Source organism: Lontra canadensis, unplaced genomic scaffold (genome assembly GCF_010015895.1).
Source record: "Lontra canadensis isolate GAN:19392208 unplaced genomic scaffold, GSC_riverotter_1.0 scaffold62, whole genome shotgun sequence".
NCBI classification, from domain to species: domain Eukaryota; kingdom Metazoa; phylum Chordata; class Mammalia; order Carnivora; family Mustelidae; genus Lontra; species Lontra canadensis.
The window spans coordinates 117494-131506 of NW_022631056.1; the positions used below are offsets into that span (position 1 = coordinate 117494).

The window sequence follows — 14013 nt, forward strand, 5'->3', positions numbered from 1 at the left end:
TGACAGGTTTTATAACTTCAAAAAAAAAAAAACCTCAATAATTATCAATGGTAGAATGTAATTAGATTAAAATATATTTATGGAATGGATTCTATGCAATGATTAAAAAGAACAGAATACAGACACGTATGTTGGAAGGGATATATCATATTGTTGGGGAAGAAGCCAAGTTATAAGCAAATCTATAAAATGTGTTCCATTCATAGGGAGTTTACAAGAAGGGAAAAATTAAGCAACCAAACAAGCAAAAACTACAAAGAGAAACAAGAGAGTAATTAACAACATATAGAGTAGAAAGTTGATCCCATCCAGGAGAAAAGGAAGGTGATGTGGTTTGAAAGGATCATGCCAGAGACTTAAAAGGTCGTGGTGCTATTTTCTCAAGTGTGGTCATGTTTACTCAGATATTTATCACTATCAATTGTACATATATGTCTTTAATTTATAATATCAACAATAAAAATAAAAGAAATGGAATTTTATTGAAAAAAATCTTTTTTATGTGTGTTGAATTTGAGGAGTTCTTTATAGATCCTGGATATCAACCTTTTGTCTGTACTGTCATTTGCAAATATCTTCTCCCATTCCGTGGGTTGCCTCTTTGTTTTGTTGACTGTTTCCTTTGCTGTACAGAAGCTTTGGATCTTGATGAAGTCCCAAAAGTTCATTTTTGCTTTTGTTTCCTTTGCCTTTGGAGACATATCTTGAAAGAAATTGCTGTGGCTGATATCGAAGAGGTTACTGCCTATGTTCTCCTCTAGGATTCTGATGGATTCCTGTCTCATGTTGAGGTCAAAAAATGGGCAGAAGATATGAACAGACACTTCTCCAGTGAAGACATACAAATGACTATCAGACACATGAAAAAATGTTCATCATCACTAGCCATCAGGGAGATTCAAATTAAAACCACATTGAGATACCACATTACACCAGTTAGAATGACCAAAATTAGCAAGACAGGAAACAACATGTGTTGGACAGGATGTGGAGAAAGGGGAACCCTCTTACACTGTTGGTGGGAATGCAAGTTGGTGCAGCCACTTTGGAGAACAGTGTGGAGATTCCTCAAGAAATTAAAAATAGAGCTTCCCTATGACCCTGCAATTGTACTATTGGGTATTTACCCCAAAGATACAGATGTAGAGAAAAGAAGGGCCATCTGTACCCCAATGTTTATAGCAGCAAGGGCCACAATCGCCAAACTGGAAAGAACCAAGATGCCCTTCAACGGATGAATGGATAAGGAAGATGTGGTCCATATACACTATGGAGTATTATGTCTCCATCAGAAAGGATGAATACCCAACTTTTGTAGCAACATGGATGGGACTGGAAGAGATTATGCTGAGTGAAATAAGTCAAGCAGAGAGAGTCAAATATCATATGGTTTCACTTATTTGTGGAACATAACAAATAACATGGAGGACAAGGGGAGATGGAGAGAAGGGAGTTGAGGGAAATTGGAAGGGGAGGTGAAACATGAGAGACTATGGACTCTGAAAAACAACCTGAGAGTTTTGAAGGGGCTGGGGGTGGGAGCTTGGGGGAACCAGGTGGTGGGTATTAAGGAGGGCATGGATTGCATGGAGTACTGGGTGTGGTGCAAAAACAATGAATACTGTTACGCTGAGAAGAAATTGAAAATTAAAAAAAAATTCTGAAAGCTTATGATTTATGTTATAACTATTTATTGACTCTTTCTAGGCAGCAGGCACTGTACTGGGTGTTGGGAACAATAATGAATAAGGGAAGCAGGAACCTGTTTAAAAACAAAAAAAACTTCATTTTAATTGAAGCATGAGTCATTTAACAAGTTAATGAAATCACACTTAAGATGTCTGTGCTGGGTGCTAAGTAGAGAGTGAAAAGACAAAAAGAGACAGGCAAGCAAAACAGTGTAAATGGGAAAATTGCTTTAGCTAAGGTAGCAGAGGTAGCAGAAGCAGCTTCTCTCACCAAAAATCTTAAGAATGATAGTGAGCCAGCGCTGTGAGAAGATACAGCAAAATTTCCAGGCAGATTGAATATGTGAAGTACTCTCCTTGACCTTTAAAGTAGAGTATCAAAAGATATTGTGCAATATTGATAAGTGAGGAAATATCACTGTATATTAAGAATGATGCTGTTACTTAACCAGAAAAATAAATGGTGAAATCTTTTTTTTAGGGTATGAGACTACAAGTTTGTTTTGGGCATAGGAGACAGGTTCAGGCAGCGAGGATGGACTTCAATTTATTTGAAATATCTATAAATGGTTAGATTTTTGTTTTGGTGTGACTCATTAAAAATAATAAACAAAAAGATGAAAAATATCTCACTGTATTTAGGTGAAAGTGTGATGAGCCCATTGACATACTTCGTGTTATATTTTCAAAATTTGAATTGCTTGACAACAGGAGACTCATCCAAAAAGTTCTCATTTGAAATGGAGAAATGCTTTTGCCTAAAGCATATTTAATTTCCTACACTGGTTTCAGCTGGGATTTGTCAAGCTTTTTCACTGACTCCAATATCTCTGATGTTCAATTATGACCAATGTTTTGATGTTCTTTTAATGTCTGAAAACTGTAAATCACAATCAAGCAAATAAATTAAGCAAGCTTGAATGTCCCTAAATTTTGAAAGAATATATTTTTATAAAACATCTGTGAATAGATAACAGGTTGTCCATCAAGTGTAATACATGGTTAGACAAATAATTGTTTTAAAGATCCAAGTAACCAAAATGGATTTAGTGATTTTACTGAAATTTGAAATGTAATGATTAATTTTTGGTTTATCAGGTTTAGAATATAAGCAATCAGAATTTTTTCCTTTATAACTTGAGATTTGACAATCAAAGCTTCATTCTAAAAATCACATATTTCTGTCTTTATCTGTTTGTGTGTCATACAAAGAGTTAGATCGATACTCAATGCCTTAAACTAGTTTAGAGAGAATAATTTTAACTAAGACTCTGTCAGCTGTTAACTCTGTAGTATAAGTGATCTCTTGTACTTGGGAATCTGACTTACTAAGTCATAATTTCTAACTTATGAAGTCATAATTGTCCAGGAAAAAAGTTACTTAACCTTCCATTAATATGACCATCTTAGTTAAAGAAACAATTGACTTTTACATTTTGTAACAATCTTTGATCCTATTTAGTCATGTGCCTTGAAACTTTCTGATACATATTTTTTTGAAACAGAATTTCCAGAAATTCAAATCTTGTCTTCTAATTAATCATTAAAAAGGAAAAAAAAAGTAACCTAAAAAATTTATTGTGACTACTGAAAAGGTTAATTCAACTAGCTATTTAGAAACAATTACTCAAAAACGTCAAGTTGAGAAGCTATGAACTGATGTTTGTATTGCAGTGATTATAAATCTATTCTGATAATAGAAAGGCTGTATATCACCTCAGGAGCAAATCACTTTTTATTTTTCTTTCTTCTTACCACCCATCTTTTTCTTCTTCTTCCTATAATTCTCTTCCTTTGTTTCCCTCTGTCCTCTTCTATCTTCTGTTGTATTTTGATTCAGAGAAATAATATTCTATGCTAATTCCCCATTTAGGAATTTCTCCTCCCCATTTGGCAGTAGTGGAGTATTTGACTTACAAATGTGAAAACAATAAAATTTAAGAAGATTACAAAAAGTTATTTTTTAACTTACATTGAAGTATGAAAAGATCATTTTCCAAGAAAATTGCACTTAGATATAAAAACTCAAATCCATATCTATATCTAGTTTATTCTCTTCAGTACAGAGACCTTCGATTTTTCTTCTGAATTTTCTAGAATTTATGCATGGTTCTTTTGTAGGATATCTGATAGCTTGGTGAGCCACATTGCTACCAGCTTTTTTTTTTTTTTTAAATAGGAGGAATAAAGTATTATCTTTGAGTGTAACACAGGACTAGACAGCATATTCAAATCACTTAATATTTGCCCATTCCCCCAGCCATGCTTGCTCCAAAGATTACTTTTCTCCTTCCCTCTCCTGAGGTTTTTGAAGAAACATCTGAGCCAAAAGAGTTGAACATTTTAACTTGGAAATTAGCATCAAATATTACTTCTCTGAATCAAAGTATAATTTTTTTCTACATTCCAATTCCTTGGAACCCCAAGTGCGACTTTTAGACTAAGTTATTGGGATAATTGTCACAATCCTTCATTTCTCCTGGTTATGAAAATTCAGCCTGGGTGTTTTATATGAATGAGAATATGTAATTGAACTGTTAAATGAATATAAACTCAGGTCATTTAAAATTTTTAATAGAATTATTTGGTGTGTGCACTTAATACTACCAGATCCTTCTATCCATTTATATAAATGCAACTACTAATCACTTATATTAGAAATAACTTATATGTCAATATCATCATCTTTAAACTCTTGGGGCCTCTATCTTGTATATGAGGTACTTAATTTCATGGTCTAATAATAAAATTGCTGATTTATATTCCCTACTAAATAATCCTTCCAATTTTGTTTAATAATAATTAAATTGTATGGTGTTTTCCAAAAAGACAATTTTAAGCTATTATTGAAAAGAGAAAAGATTTGCTTGTGTAAATGTTAATTGGCTTTGTTGTTTATTAATATAGCTAGCATTTCTCACTAAATTGAAATATGCCAACATATAACATAAAAGTATAAGAGCTTAGGAAGTTTTCAGAGTTAGTTTATGCTCTATATTTCTATTATGATTCAAGTGAAGAATTTAAATAAATCAACTTAGAACTTCCATTATTTTCTTTGGCAAAACAAACTACCCTATTTGCAGCTGATGATGCATTAATGTAATTTTTTGCATAACTCTAACCAAACAAAACTGCTTAATGTATAACTCATGCCCTAATTTTGAACTTTTTTGAATTTTAATCCCATAGTAGTATTGTGATTGTTATTTAATTCCTTGATTTTTTTTCATTTTTGAGTTTATGGATCCTAGCTCCATAATAATCTCTTAATATGACCAAAATATATGATTTTAAAAACATAATTTCAAATATATGTTGGGTGATATAACAAAGAATAGTGAGTTAATTACTTTTCTAGAATGTAATTCGTTAGAAAGTTTTAGATACATTGTGCATTTGTTTCTACTTATAACTATAAAAAGTTGTATTGAGTTATGGGGGGACCTAGTAATGTCTATATTTTGGGGAAAATACCATTTTAAATACCTGTTTTGAAATAATTCAAACATCATATCTACCATTTTCACTTAAATCAATTGTGTGTGTGAGTGTGTGTGTGTGTGTGTGTGTGTATGTGTGTGTTTTCTTATGTCAAACGGTTCCAGATGCATGGGTCTGAAGATATTTTTAATTTTATTTCCTTTTTTTGTACTATCTGATACAATTCACTTGTGATTTAACTTAATTTTATTTTCTTTTATAACCTATAGCTTTCTTTAATTTCTGGTGATCTTAACTACCAACTAGCTCATGATAAAGAGTGAGAAACCAAACAGGACTACTGCATACTTCTACTTGAATAATAAGACTTACTGCAGTGTCTTTAATCTAAGGATGATATTACTGGGTTTTCCTTTGGGGAACAATCTAATGTCATTATTTAGTTGTCTTTTCTTAGTTATGTAGTTTTTCTTTATAGAGAAATCTATCATTCTTAATAAGGGGTGATGGTTTGAATTTAAGAGTGCTAGGGGCATAGCAGAAGAGTTGGAATGGGAGAACTGCCACAATATTCAATTAATACATTTCTTCTAGTCCTTCTGTTTTCCATATGGGTGCTCCCCTCTCAACTGTGCCTGGCTTTCTTAAGACTGTATTTCCTTTGGTGGGGAATTCTCTAGAAGTCTATCTGGATTTTTCAAACCTTCCTCCTCTTTTAAATCCTGGAGCCATGTGGAGAGGTGCCTAGTATCAGCAGAATCTGGCCTATCCTAGGTTCTGCAGGATGCCCAGAAGACAGCTAAGCTTCCTGTTGTTTTTCTTGTTGTTGTTGTTGATGTTTGCATTCTATTCCAAGTCAGTAATCATTGATAAGTTTCCTTGTCCACTTTGAAGAAAAAAAGCCAGCCTGCGATTTTTCCCCTATTTTTTTTGTCCATGTGAGATGCATGCTTCCCCCCTTTTCAGATATTTTTACTGTCTTTTTCTTGGGAATTGAGAAGCCATTAAAGAAAATACCTGTGATAAATCTGCCATCTTTAAATGAAGGGCTTTATTTTAAACTACTTAAGGAAAAAATATTTAAGCAACATAGTTTTAGAAAATAAAATATGGTAAATATATCCTCTCAGTTGGAAGGCTTTAATGCATTATATCTGAAAAATTTAAAAAAATAATAATATATACACTAATTTGACTAAGTTGTGCCTTTTTGGAAAGAAACTATCTTCTTGCTTGTCCTTTTCAAGACACTTTCATTGTTAATTACTAATATGTTCCTCAAATTTTGAGGTTCTAAGAATGAAAAAGTAATGAATGTTATTTTTCTCTCTTAATAAGGTATATAGTAAGAAACTATCTTTAAAAGGTTCTTTTGATCTTAAGTTGGGAAAAATGCTAAAAATCACCTGATGTTTGTTATAAATTATCTGGTTAGTGCTGAAATTTGATTGAAAGTTCAACTGCTTTTCAAAGTTGTAAGTAAATTTTTAACATTGATTTTCTCATGAAATGTAAAAATATGTATATAGTTTGATGAAAGTTTTCCTGCCCTTTGAAGTTTCTTAAGCTCTTTAAGGAAGGAAGGAAGGAAGGAAGCTTGTAGACAGTTATATCTACTAGATAAAACAGAATTGAACAAAATGACAAATATTGTAGTTATTGGTCCTTTCAAGGTTCACATCTAATTCTCCATTATCTCAACACCCTCAAGAATAGATTTTGAAATTGTGTGTGTTGGCTGATTATTAAAAGTTCTCCTAAATTTACAGAAAATCCTACTTGATATCATTTGGTCATTTAAAAAACTTCAATGAGATCTTAGCTGCATTGTTGCCATAATAGATTAAAATGTCCCTGGTTGTTTGTTTTGCTTTGTTTTATAAATAATATCCTTTTAAAGAAGGTTTTATTTATTTATTTGACAGAGAGGGAGAGAGCACGAGTAAGCAGAGTGGTAGACAGAGGAAGAAGCTGGCTTGCTGCTGAGCAGAAAGCCGGATGCAGTGCTCAACCCCAGGACCCCAGGATCAAGACCTGAGGTAGACACTTAACCGACTGAACTGCCCAACCACCCTGTAAATAATATTTTGTCAGATTTGCTATATCTCACATGGTATTTTAAAAATTGTATTTGGTTGATGTCTATTTTTTACATTTTAGTAAGAAGTGTATTTAAAAAGAAAAAAATGTAGGAGAAAAAATGAGATAAATTAGATCTGCAGAAGAAATATTAAAGTTCTCAAGAAACCAAGCATAATTGTATATGTAGTAAACTCTCCTTTAGTATCTCTTTTTATAGTGATTTCATTGTTAAATCACTTTTGTAAAAACACCCTATTCTTGGGCTGCCTAGTTGGCTCAGTCGTTAAGCTTCTGCCTTTGTCTCAGGTCATGATCCCAGGGTCCTGGGATGGAGCCCCACATCGGGCTCCCTCCTCAGCAGGAAGCCTGCTTCTCCCTTCCCACACCTCCTGCTTGTGTTTTCTCTCTCACTGTGTCTCACTCTGTCAAATAAATAAATAAAATCTTAAAAAAAAATATTCTTTGTCCTTTCTTTGCTTAAATTTTCCTTTTAAAAAGTTATCAAAATAAACCATTGCCTGTAATCGTAGTGTGCTCAGGTGGCTTTAATGTACAATATAGCAACCTTGTCTCCTGTGGTTTTATTGGTCAAATGTGACCCATCCATTAAATCAAGAGTGGTAGGCTTCCTTTTGGTGATATGGAAGAGGTCGCTTCACATGAAAATGAGACTGGAATGGTTTGCTTTAGAGAGCAGGTGGTTCTGCTTTCTGTTATTGACATGGAATTTTAAAACCCAAATGTTACTTGGACATATGTTCACTACCGTGCTTACTGTGGAAAAGTGGAGGGGGTGGGGGAACAAGAAACATTCTAGTCCAAGATCACAGAGCTTGTCATTAACATGGCAAGATCACAGAGCTTGTCATTAACATGGCCTGATCATGAATCCAGAAATTCTGATGTATAAGTCCATTGTTCTTAAGGTTTTTAGTGACTTACAGATAATATTTAAGCTAAACAAAAATAAATGCCATACAGACACTTCAGGATATAGTTGTTATGCAAATGACAAGTAATATGCTTTGTTTAAAAAGGGCTTTAAGTAGATATACTTATAAAACCATTAAATAAATAGAAGAAACACTTAGAGGTGATACACACCTTTCTTATATTACTAGCCCTTAAGTTATACGTATATCCTTAAAACATGTTTTAAACATATGATGTATAGGACTGTGTCAAAGGACAACCAAATGTTTATGTTATTATTATAAAATCCAATTTTTGTTGATTCTCTCAAAAATTACTAAGGATTTAGAATTATAGAGACTGACATCTATTTGTTGATATTTTTTTCATGTTTTCTCTCCATACATGTAAATATTTTTCCTAGGATGCACCACCCATGAGTACTCAGAAACTGGGGTCTGAGATCTTGAGTCACTGAGTGCAGTATTAGTTAATTTTCTTAGTATTATATATGAAAAGGATTGAAGGGATAGCCAAAAAGTAGGCTAAGAAAGAAAAAGAAAGGGTAAAGAACAAATCCTTCCCTGATAATTTTATATAGCACTATTATAAAGTGAGACAATCAGGAGACAATGATCCATAGTTCTCTCTTATTTCTCTATAACTTTTCAGTGGAGTCACTGACAATTTCTGTTCTGGATTTTGATTTAAAGGATGACTGTATAGCACATGCTTTGGAAAATAGAGATACTCTCTATTTCCAGAGCAAAGGACTGATTTGTTTACTGTTCAGGATAAGAAAATTAAGGTTTGGGGCATCTGGGTGGCTCAGTAGGTTAAAGCCTCTACCTTCGGCTCAGGTCATCATCTCAGGGTCCTGGGATCGAGCCCCGCATCAGGCTCTCTGTTCAGCGGAGACCTGCTTCCCCCTCTCTCTCTGCCTGCCTCTCTGTCTACTTGTGATCTCTCTGTCAAATAAATAAATAAAATCTTTTAGGAAAAAAAAAAAAAAAGAGAGAAAAAAAAAAAGAAGTTAAGGTTTCCTTGTGTTGCAAAGTTTGGACAGGTTTTTTTGCATCCCCTTTTGGTACAGGGCATTTTCTAGGTCTGGGCTTCCTTGGTTGAGGCCCAGAGCCACTGTATGTATGGCATACAACTCATCCAAGCACTGCATGACCCCACTGGAACATGTGAGGCAAGCTGAGTTGATGCAAACACGAAGCTTATATTTCCTGCTCTGTCCTAAGCAAGAAATTTCTTTTCTCTGAAACAAGAAGCTCTTTTGTTCTCCTGGCATCCATGAAAGTGTGGTAAGCTAAATTGTTCAGTTGAAAGTAGAGCAAAATCACAGTCTCATCGCAGTTCTTTAGATAATATTCTCTTTGAAGATCTTTTCATTTCTATGATGAATTATAAAGTCCAAAATTATTTATTGGATTTGTTTACTTGCATTTTTTTCTTTTTCTCTTTTCTTTTCTTTTTTAAAAGTTGTTTGTGTTCTTGTTTTTAGTGGAAATCACAGAAATCATCTCAGTTATTCTTCTGGAAAGACAATGTCTGGATCAGAGTGATATGATAAGACACATAACTATCAAAGATTCTGCAAAGGGATATTGCAAGGTATAAAATGAATATGAAAATATAAGCCTCCCAGGATTCATAGAAATATTGAGAGGGTGTGGAATTTTCTTCCAAATGAATAAAGAGTCCAAATATATCTGATATAGATGTTAGAGGGTAAATTCATTCAGCTGACATTTGTTTTAATCTTTTAGCACAAATAATGAGAGAGTATGTGAACATGTATTCTTTAACAATTAATGTAAATTCAATTCGTGGCAGATTTGTAATATGCCACATAGTCATATATAGGGCTACTAACACAAATTTTCATATTTTCTGGAGCTTTCACCATAATCTACCTTTGGTTCAACAAGGAAATTGGTAGACACTGCTGATTTAGCCTATTTTACTTTTAATAATTTTCCTCCCCCCAAATACATCTTTAACCTATGAAATGGCCTGAATTAGATGACAGAGAGTGAATTGCCCTTTCCTTTGCAAAAACTCCCAAGAGAAACTACAACACTAAGTAAAATCAGATTAATTACTCTATAGGGCCAATGTTGGTCCTCCAGTTTATTCCAGTCGATGATCTTTGTCGGAAGAAGTTATACAAGCAGCTACATGCATAATTATCAAAACACATATTTTAGAACTGCTCAAATTCACTGATATATTTGCTATAATTTTTGCAAGATTTGTAGTATTAAAGCAATTACAAACATACAAAAAAGAGACATTTATAATGACCTACAAAAGGTCAGATCAAATGGGAAATAGTAACTGAAGACTTCGAATAGTAATGCAAAAATTGTTTTATATTTTCACCATGATATTTTCCCCTTCTCCTTTTGCCATTAATGTCTTCTGGGATCTCTTTAATACGATATTATTCATTTAAACTATTCAATGTAACTTGAAATAATATTCCTTAGAACAAGCTTTGACTTATTTTTAAATTGTTTTCCATTAATATTACAAAGTTTGTAACTAGAGTAGACCCAAGAGAAGATCTTGTCCAAATTTCTTATTGTACAGATAATGAGATAAAGGAATTGAAAGATGAAGGAATATTCCCTAAACCTTTTCTCCACTATTGAGAATACTACAAGTTGTCATTAGCATTCAGTACAAGGCTCTTTCTACCATATCATCCTGCCTTGGAGATACTAACATTGTGAATTCAGGAAAACAATGCCTGGTGTGTCCCATGAAGTATTGCTTACTCTCAGGAATTTTCATGTATGGTTTACTCTATTTTTCCTCTGACATTTTATAATCCAACCAGAAACATATTACAAAAATATATCAATTTTCAAGATTATATTCACTATATTGCGTAAAAATTGTGATGGTTATTTATTTTACACCAAAAGTATGCCACAATGTAACAGAATTAACAAAGTTACACACACACACACTCAGAGGCTAGATCACAAAACCATTAAATCGATTACAAGCCTTTATTACAATAAATGAAGCATCAGGACAAATACAAGGAATTTAAAGATACATATTCACAGAGTAGTTATAAAGACTCAAATTAAATGAAAATTATCCTGGAACCTAATTAGCTCTTAATAGTATTATAGCATTACTGTAATTGCGCCTGTTATTATTAGGATAGAAAAATAGAAATTTAAACAAAATGAATTCTTACCTTTGGGAAATTATTAACTTCCTAAGTACATGTAAACAAAACAAATATTTTATTAGGATGAATTCATATAAACCTTGTGCTATATTTATATACCAAAGTTATACCTGGCGAGTTTTTATTAAAAACAATGTGATAAAACCCAGAAAGAGATGTTTTATAATCTGAATAACCTGGAAAATAGAGCCTGAAGTGAAGGTTAAATATTAATATTTAATTGTGGGCTGCGATCTCACGGCACTGATTTTTGAAATCCAGGTCTTGATTGATAAAAAATGTCCTATTTTCTGGCACACAGGGGAATTGCCCGAACTGACTTTTTTCTTTCTACTTTTCCTTTTTTTTCTTTTCCTTTTTTTAAATTCAATTAACCAACATATAATACATGATTCCTTTCAGATATAGCGTTCAATCATTCATCAGTTGCATATAGCACCCGGTGCTCATCATGTCATGAGTCCTCCTTAATGCCTATCATCCCATTACCCTCTCTCCCTCATCTCCCTTGAGCAACCTTCAGTTGTGGACTTTCTTTGGAGAGGCAAAGAAGGTCTGTAGTGCAGTCAGAACTCTCTACTGAGCAGGTTGCTAAAGCCCAGGGGCCAAGTGAGACCTTGCCAGTTTGGACCAAATAGAAAGCAGATGCCAGAGGCACTAAAATTGGATCTGATACGACATTCTTAATTTGGTATTTGTTTTGTTTTGTTTTTACATTCATCATAGTAGCATTCATGTATACTCAAAATTTACCAGGTAATTTCTAATCAATTTACATTGTCTCTTATGGATAAGGATACTATTTGAATCAATGCATTTTTGTAAAGTAATTTTCTATGTGTAAATACTATATGTCTACCTCTGGCATTCAAGGTGGGTGTCTTTATAGGGATCCCCCTTTTGTGTACCAGAACCCAGAATAAAATATGCATCACTTAGTGTGGAACAAAGAAGCAGAAATTATTTTCTTTCATCACACCCTGGAGAACCACATCAGTGTTAGAACGATCTGTGGCACACACAGTCGGTGTGTATTCCAGTGTAGAAACTCTAATCCTGTAGATATCTAAGAAAGTTAAGGCTTTTAAAACTTTGCACAACTTTGTATATAATTTAGAGACTAAAAAAAGTAATAATAATAAACTAAATACCACTGAAATAATTATGTTAAAAATATGGACCCTAGAATTTAAAACTCAAGTATATGAAAGTTATTTTATACTGTATTGTTAAAAAAATATATATGTAAAAAAAGCACAGTTTCTTAGAAAATGTCTATCAATTCATGTTATATTTAGGCTATATAAATAAAATACAATGAAGAGACTATATTATGTGTGAAATAAATAATATTACCCTTTAGCTTCAATTATTTGAAGTTTTAAAACCAAAAATTCTCTTTTAATCTAAATTAATCTATTTAGATTATTTATATCAAAACATAAAATATTTTATTTTGACATAAATAAGCAGATCAATGTTTTACTTTATATTACCTAAGTAAGCTTGGCATTGATCTGCTAATAAGAAAGAATTTTAACTTTGTTAATTAACATTATAGTCAAGCACATAATAGCTCTTTATTCAAATAATTCTGATTTATTTTAAGATAATTGTGTTATAAGAAATCTACAGACATGTTTCCAAAATATAATGAATATATTGGAAGAATATGCACCCACAGATTCAATGTGTTTATGTAAAGTTATGGAGGCCACAAAATCTGTTTTTTTTTTAAATAAGTGAATGACAGAGGAATTATCTTTTTCTCAATAGGAAATAATATAAATGTAAATGTATACATACATATATATGTATGTACATATTCCCTTATTAAAGCCAAAATTTTCAAAGTAAGAATATGTTAGAATATATTCCTGATTGGATGCCTGGTTGGCTCAGTTGGTTGGGTGACTGCCTTTGACTCAGGACATGATCCTGGAGTCCCAGTATTGAGTCTTGCATTGGGAAATCCCTGCTCAGCGGGGAGTCTGCTTCTCCTTCTGACCCTACCCCCTCTTGTGCTCTCTTTCTCATTCTCTCTCTCTCTCTCTCAGATGAATAAGTAAAAACTTAAAAAAAAGAATGAATATATTAGTGATTGATGCTAGCTGACAAAGAAATATGTAGGAGATATATATATTAAACTTTTTTCTCTTGTAATTGCTTTTTTCACATTGTACATTAATCAGTATTTTACAAAATTGATTGTACGTGTTATGTATCTATCTACATTTCAGACAAGTCTTATATTTACCTGAATGTTGTTACAAAAAGGAAAATCATTCTTTCTGATAATATCTGAGCTGTATTCTTGAGAAAACTTACATAATCTACAGAGATCTTACAATTTTTTGTTTCAATAAGAACCTGAGGGGCCATTCACACAATAGCCAAATTTTTTTCAACGCTTTCAGTAGTAACCATTTCATTATTATAAAAAAAAAAAAAATCCAAATTGCAAAGGTCAAAACTGGAAAAATAAACACTGATCACTTCTTTCCCCTTCAATTTGTAAACACATCTCTGTCACCTTTGGACCCTACCTTACTCTATTTTTGTTGCAACCCAGTGTATAACTTCTAAAAAAACAAGAAGAGCTACAAGGTCAGTGATGGAGCTGTGAACTCCTTTGCCTTTTTTGACGCACAAGGTATAGTTTCCTTTTGT

The 14013-nt window shown here is 32.8% G+C and overlaps 1 pseudogene; it reads left to right on the top strand.

Annotated features, from left to right (window-relative positions):
- LOC116879617 overlaps nucleotides 1–14013 on the top strand; it is a 196927-nt pseudogene that overhangs the window by 6623 nt on the left and 176291 nt on the right.